This window comes from Aquarana catesbeiana, linkage group LG01, assembly GCF_042186555.1.
Source record: "Aquarana catesbeiana isolate 2022-GZ linkage group LG01, ASM4218655v1, whole genome shotgun sequence".
NCBI classification, from domain to species: domain Eukaryota; kingdom Metazoa; phylum Chordata; class Amphibia; order Anura; family Ranidae; genus Aquarana; species Aquarana catesbeiana.
In genome coordinates, this window is record NC_133324.1 from 864027984 (window position 1) to 864035813 (window position 7830).

General features: G+C 46.4%; 1 non-coding gene across 1 annotated transcript; it reads right to left on the reverse strand.

Moving 5' to 3' along the window:
• Positions 1-6992: 6992 nt before the first annotated feature.
• TRNAT-CGU (transfer RNA threonine (anticodon CGU)) lies at positions 6993-7064 on the reverse strand. Its single transcript has one exon. It is a non-coding gene; the product is annotated as a tRNA-Thr (tRNA).
• Positions 7065-7830: the final 766 nt, after the last annotated feature.

Below are 7830 nucleotides of genomic sequence, written 5' to 3' on the forward strand. Positions count from 1 at the left end.
CGGTCAGATAGCTTAGGAGATACTTTTCTGCAAGTGGCAAGTGCCTCCTCCCAATCCTTATCCAACACGGCGCCCAGGTTGGGCGCCCAGGTTGGGCTCCCAACGGGATTTTAGCTGGTGGGCGATGGTAGTTACCATGGGCAGCATGCGGTAGCTGTGTATTTGGGAGATTCGTTTTTTGGGGTCCCTTCCCAAAACAATTTTAGGAAAAAGAAGGGGTTCCCCTGAGTGGATTTTTCCGGCACTTGCAAAAGTAATTTATATAAAATAGGAAAATACACGTATATATATATATATATAAAGTAAAACAATGTTTATGTTTATTCAAAATGTTCTAGTGTTAAAAACAATGCATACATTTGCAGACAACGATAACATGTACATTAGACATATTACAAAGCGGTTGTGATATCTATTTCGGTTGGCAGGTAACAGATGACGTTTAAATAGTGGAATTCTTTTCAAGCCCAACGCGTTTCGGGTACATTCTATTTCAGTCCTTCTTCAGGGGCATAATTGAAAAGAAAGGTTCATCTAGATTAATTGAAAAACATATATTTGATCAATTGCCATATAAATCTATATGTCAATAACCAATTGTAGGTTAAATGATCCATAGATCACCTACCTGTTATGTTACCGTTGGTGTTTATGCAGAAAAAGACATTGGTAATTACAACCAGGGGCGAGAAAGGCTTGCAAGAGAGATGGCGTTTGATTTGGTGTTCATGAGTAAAAAAAGCTGTTCTCTGGGTACTTGTATCTCATACGTAACACTTCCCCAATGAGAAGGGGGAGAGATGAGGGGGAGGGAAAGGGTTTATAGAGTTTATTTTGGTTTTATTTTTGTGATGTATATAGAGGTACATCACAAAAATAAAACCAAAATAAACTGGTATATGACCCACTTATTGATCCACAGACCATGATCGGGGATAGAGGCTAATTCGTGCATATGTGGGTTGTCTCACAAAGATGTGTTGGTGTGGGGGGCGGGTGCCTTGCTGAGATGCATGGCCAATTGCCAAATCTTGCAGTGGTGAAACAGCATGTGTTTCCTATCTCCCGTTCAGGGTAAGCTGCGGGGTCCACAGAACAAGATCTGTAAGGGATGGGTCACTGGGCCAGGGGCCTGGGAACAGACTAGAGTGTCTTTCTTTATTAATTTGGTTAAAATAGAAGAAGTGAGAGAGTTGGGATTCTATGTAATAGAGGGAGAGGTCAGGTAGTGCGGTGCCAACGGGGTCGATCGCATTTTAGGACCTGCCACAACAGCTTATGTTGGGAGGAGCCCCAGATGAACGTATTGAGGATGGATTCCATGGACTTAAATATGCATGGAAGGATGTAGAGCGGGGCCTGCCAAAAGACGTAGAGTAGCTTGGGGAGGAGGATCATTTTAACTAGATTAATTTGTCCCATAACCCCACGGGACCATGTTTGCGTCTTAGTTTTGAGAGTAGCGTATAGAGGTTCAATATTGAGGGTTATGTAGTCTAGGAGGGATCTGGAGATGTGGACACCCAGGTATTTAATGGTGCTCGCTCTGACTAGGGGGAGTGCAGCTTGGTCAGTGGTGGGGGTGCCTTAATCTAGTAATCTAAAATTTGGGACTTGGCCCAGTTGATCTGGAGGCCGGAGAATGCCCCGAAGTCTGTAATAAGTTCTAGGGCTGCCTGAAGTGAGGGGCCAGCGTCAGCGAGGTATAGAAGAATGTCATCTGCGTATAAACTAACTACCTCTGTCAACTTGTCCATAGCGGAGACCCTTAACATCTGGGTGGTTCCTGAGTGCAATAGCCAGGGGTTCTACAGCTAGGGCGTACAGCAGGGGTGAGATGGGACAGCCCTGGCGTGTGCCGCGGGAGAGTGGGAAGGAGGAGGAAATTCTACCATTGACCTGGATGCGTGCTGTGGGGGCCTGGTAGAGGATTGAAGCCACTTGATGAATTTCAGGCCGAAGCCGAATTTGCGGAGGCATTCCCATAGGTAGTTCCACTCTACAGAGTCAAACGCCTTAGCGGCGTCTAGGCTGACCACTACTCTGGAACCTACATTGACATGTTGGGATTGGATGTTCATATGGAGCCGCCTGAGGTTAAAGGCTGTGTTTTTGTTGGGCATGAATCCAGTCTGGTCAGGGTGTATGAGGTTAAGGATTACTTTGTTGAGGCGCAGGGCTAGGATTTTGGCCAGTATTGTGACATCTAATTGCAGGGGAGAGATGGGCCGGTATGATTCAGGGAGCAGTGGATCTTTGCCTGGTTTGGGTATTAGGACAATGAGGGCTTCACCCATGGATGCTGGGAGTGTGTCTGTGTCAAAGATGTGGGTATACAGCTTGCGTAGTTTAGGGATAAGGGTCTCCCCAAATTGGTTGTAAAACTCAAGGGGAAGCCCGTCTGAGCCAGGTGCCTTAGATGTAGGGAGTTGTGCTAGGGCTTCCGCTATACAAACCATGGTGATGGGTGCTTCAAGCTGAGCAATCTGCGGGGGAGAAAGTGTAGGGAATGCGATGTCTTGCAGAAATGCCAGTAACTCATCTTGGGAGTAGTGGGCAGTGGAAGAGTACAGGTCAGAGTAAAAAGACCTGAACTCTTCAGTCACAAGGTCAGGATCCGTTATCCTGACCCCGGATGCCAACTGGAGGGAGACCACCACCGGGGGTTTGTGTTCTAGGTGTGCCATGTAGGCGAGAAGCTTGCCAGCTCGCTCACCATGTTCAAAGATACGTTGTTTGCTGAAGAATATGCCTTGTTTGGCCTTCTCAAAATGTAGTTGGTCAGTGAGTCTGGTCTGCATCCGTAAAAGGGAGGTGTTAGCAGCTGTTGGGTCGGTCTGAAAGACCTGTTCAAGGGTGTTTTGGCGGGCCTCCGCCCCGTGGAGCAGCAATTTAGAGGTGGCCTTGTGTCTATTGATATGCATGGATAGGATCACATAATCGTGTATTTTGAAAGCCTCCCAGACGGTCCCGACCAGGGCAGACCCATCGTTAGTGCGGAAATAATGTTCCAACTCAGATTGGTTGGCGTCCAAGTCGGATAGGGTGGAAAGCCAAAATGGATTTAGCCTCCAGATCCGGACCATGGGGGGGGAGGCTGGCAGGCTCAGTGTGATCCAATATGGGGAGTGGTCAGAGAGTACCCTGGTGTCGAAGCCTGCTTCAAGGAGGTTAGGCAGAAGGAAGGGGGTGAGGAGGATGAAGTCTATGCGAGACATGGCGGAGGGAGGGGGTGAAGCAGGAAAAACGTGACTTTTGTGGGTATTTATGTCTCCATGTGTCGGTAAGGACAAATTCTGTGAGAAACCTCCCAAATCTAGTGGTACTAGGTGGAGGGGCTGAATGGGCAGCAAGGCTTAGTCTATCCAGGCTTGGGTTGATGACCGTGTTAAAGTCACCTGCCCAAATGGTGGGCACTGAGTGGTGCTGAACCATGAAAGCTACTCCCTGTTGCAGCAGGGTAAACTGGAATAGAGGGATGTGAAGGCCAGGAGGAGAACATGCAGCCCATTAATAATAATGTGTAGAAACAATGACTGGCCCTGGGGGTCCGACTGCAATGAGTGGAGCTGGAATTGCACTGACTTGGCGATGAAGATCGCAACCCCACGGGACTTAGTGGTGTGTGGGGCTTGGTACAGCCATCCCACCCAGGGCTTTTTGAGGTTCATCTGCTTCTGACCTGCAAGGTGGGTCTCCACCAGGACTGAAACATCTGCCCGTTGGGATTTAAGGTGGGAGAGGACTGCTACACGTTTGGCCCTCTCACCAAGATCCCTGACGTTCCATGTTATAATTTTGAGGGAAGCCATAGGTTATGGAGGGGAGTTATAGTGCGCAGTCGGACTCCCGGGGGCAGCCAGCAACAAATGACAATAACATTGGTAAAAGACATTTCATGGTGATGTAAGCATGCATAGGTAATGGTATAAAAAGAAAAAAAAAAGGCTTCCATGTGGTATGTCAAGGTGAAGTCAAATAACTTGCAAAAATCAGCAAAAAACAAACATTCTGCAAATGCACTGAACCAGCAGAGCAGAATTAACACACTACTGCCCACTACAATTAGAGGGTCAGAGGCTGGCCAGGGAAACAGTAGTGGGGGGGGTGATAGTCAGGGGTGGCATGGATGCCAAGTTCTTGGGATGACCGTTGAGGTCGTGGGGGTGATCAAACTGGAAAGCGCACAACGGTGCAGGGGGATGTCCAGTCTAGGGAGATGTGGGTGCAGGTGAGCTGCCTGAGGCTTGGTACAAACATGGTGGTGGGGGAATTGTATTGGTATGTGCTGGGGGTACAGGAGGAGCAGGATAAACTTGGGGCCTCAGCAACTGAAAAAGGGGGAAAAAAAGGGGGAGAAAAAAAAGCCCCCACATAGGGTGTGTTGCCAACTCATGGTTCGAGGAGAGAAGAAGAAAAGGTAGGCCAGGCAGTCCGAGCAGACCTCCAGCTTTAGGCGACCAGCAGTGGCAGTGTGCGATGGGTAAGTACCTAGGCGTGGCGCCGCGCTGCTCCAGCCAGGAGAGGATAGCCTGCGGGTCTTCAAAGATCTGTGCTTTGCCGTCGCTCACCACGCAAAGCCGTGCCGGGAAGAGCATTGCATAGGGTAGGTGGTGCACACGTAGTTGTCGCTTCCCCTTGGTGAATCTTGCTATTTTCTTCTGGACCTTGGCCGAGGAGGATGTTGCCTTGCTCCCGGGTGAGCCAGAGGACGGCGTCTCGATTGCAGTAGTTTAAGAACTTGAAGAAAGTGCGCAGTAGGTGGAGACATGCCAGATCCCGCCCTTCCTTTTTGACCCCTCCCACTTGGTGAAAATGGGTGTAGTTTCAGCAAAATAGCGGGCGTGGCTCTAAGGTGGTATGTTTAGCATCTGAGATGAACGAGGGATGGAGGGAGAGGGAGAGAGGGATGGAGGGACAGCAGGCCCAGATCCTACACAAAAATAGAAATATGTGTATTCCAGAAAGTTTAACATTCAGCAGATAAAGATATTCCAAACACCTGGTGTTAGCACTTCAATCATCCCGGCACCATGGTTGTTATGCTGTCAGGATGATTGAAGCGCATTATTTCTATTATTACATTGTAATATAAAATGAAATCATTCAACTCACCATAATGCAGAATCAGTGGGAGCCCTGAGCGTGTCACTAGCCACGTTGCCTTCCACCAGATGCCATCAGGTGTCCCCAGAGGAGTCCGTCCATACATGCAGCCTGTGTCCCATAAAATGCAGCCTGTGTCACACAAAATGCAGCCTGTGTCACACAAAATGCAGCCTGTGTCACACCAAATGCAGCCTGTGTCCCACCAAATGCAGCCTGTGTCTTACCAAATGCAGCCTGTGTCCCACCAAATGCAGCCAGCCTGTGTCCACCAAATGCAGGCTGTGTCCACCAAATGCAGGCTGTGTCCACCAAATGCAGCCTGTGTCCACCAAATGCCGCCTGCGCCTCACCAAATGCAGCCTGTGTCCCACCAAATGCAGCCTGTGTCCCACCAAATGCAGCCAGCCTGTGTCCACCAAATGCAGCCTGGTGAACCCCCCTCCCCCCCGTACTCCATGGGAGCACAGCGGTACTTACCTTGCTGTGTGGTGTCCTCTACTACTGTGTGGGCACTGGCAGCAGCGATGGAGGAGTCCACTTCTCTCATACTTCCTGTTTCCTCTCTCCCAGGCGCAATGGGAGAGAGAAAACAGGAAGTGACATCAAACTGAGATGTCAATTAAACCGCCCATCCGTAGTAAAAGATACTACGAGCGCCGGGCGGAAGCTACTCGACGCTTCGGAAAGCGCCGCAAGGTGGGATAAACGCCAGCAAATGAAGCACCGTGTGTGCAATCTTGTGATTGCATAGACGTGGCACTTCCCATAAGTACACTGTGTCCGGCGTCCGAACACAGTGCACTTAAGGACCTTTTTTATATATTTTTTTTAAAGGGTCAGTATTAAAAAAATATTTTTTGTAGCAAGAGATATACAAATAAACCGCCCCTGAATCTCTCTTACTCCACTGCGCCAAAGAAAAGTGCAAAGCTATATCAAAGATGTGTAAATGAATACAAAATATGTGTACATACACAGTGTACAGTGAAAAAAAGCTGCCACTTAAATAAATACATAAACTGATCAAAATCCCCAAAACTATACCTCTCACATGTGTACAGATAGAGATAGCGGCGCTAATATAAATTGTGTAAAATAATGGGTCAGAGCAGTATAATGCCTATGACCCTCTACTTATGCATACAAATATTAATAATCATAGTGTCATGAAAAATATTAATTTTATCATGAAAAGAAATTTCTTTAACACCCAGTGAAAAGTGTCACTATAAATAATAAATTACAAGAAATGAATGATCAAGTTCAACAGTTGTTTTTCAATCTTCTTGTGAAAAATCTTCTACTCTTCCAACACACCACCGTGATAGTGACACCACTCCCTCTGAAGAGCGCACTCACCAGATTGTATAGCCTCCCACTCTCGTGTTTGGCAAAACAGCAATTGAACCACACCTGGGTTGCATGTGATGAACCGTGACTCCAATCAAGCCAGCTCCATATGTGAAAAAATGAATAAAGTGCTCCACATAGCGTGATACCATTTTGACAGATTTATTAAAATCACTTCAATGGTTACACTCACTTTTAAACTGAAACATAAAAGCCTTTAAAAAGAAATCCACAGCAAGCACCAGGATCAGTGATCCAACGGTGCACCGCGGTCACAGCGGACCTGAAGTGTAAACTGGTGTATCTCTCACCCAACCTTCTAAGGCCCAGCCATCCGATCGGTGTAGTCCTCCTCAGACAGCGGCATCTAATGTCAGTGCGATGGAATGCCGTGTAACCATGCCCAAGACATGTTTCGTCGAATAGACTTTTTCAAATGGGATTGGCTACACGGATGGTTCATCAATCCTTATATATTATCTATGATTAGTCATGTGATCACCATCAGAAGATTAGGTTGGGTTTAAAGATTGAGGCATTGATGGGGATTGAACCCACGATCTTTGGTTTACGAGACCAACGCCTTACCACTTGGCCACTGTGCCCTCTACTAAGATTAGGTTGGGTTTAAAGATTGAGGCATTGATGGCGATTGAACCCACAATCTTTGGTTTACGAGACCAACGCCTTACCACTTGGCCACTGTGCCCTCTACTGCTTTTTTTCATTGTACACTGTGTATGTACACATATTTTGTATTCATTTACACATCTTTGATATAGCTTTGCACTTTTCTTTGGCGCAGTGGAGTAAGAGAGATTCAGGGGCGGTTTATTTGTATATCTCTTGCTACAAACCATTGTCTATTTATTTACCACCTGCAGCCTTAGATGCCATTAATTGTAAACAAGTTAAAACTTGGTGGGATGTTTTCATGTTTAAGGTGGTTTTATTCATTGACCACTGATGATATGATATATCATTATTATTCTCCTTTTTTTTAGACTCGTCTGCAGTCATCCATATTTTTTATTAATAGGATCAGATTGTGTTTCAGTCATTGTTTGTCTTATGCAGCTGTATGATAGTATCATGACTAATTTATATAGCTTGTATTTTAAACCAGACAAATTCATTATCTCCTGTTGAAATGTTCATTTTAATTTATTAATATTCATTTTTATTGGTTACTTTTCCACATTAGCACTGTAACTAGTGGTGGATTATAAGTTAGGATATGTCATATGTCATATATGGTAATGCTGGACGCAGCATTCTAACTACATACCGTAAAAATGTTTGGGATCCACTAATGCATTCAGTCTTTGTACCTGTGCTTCACGGTCAGGGGGACATGAAGTGTGAGCATGT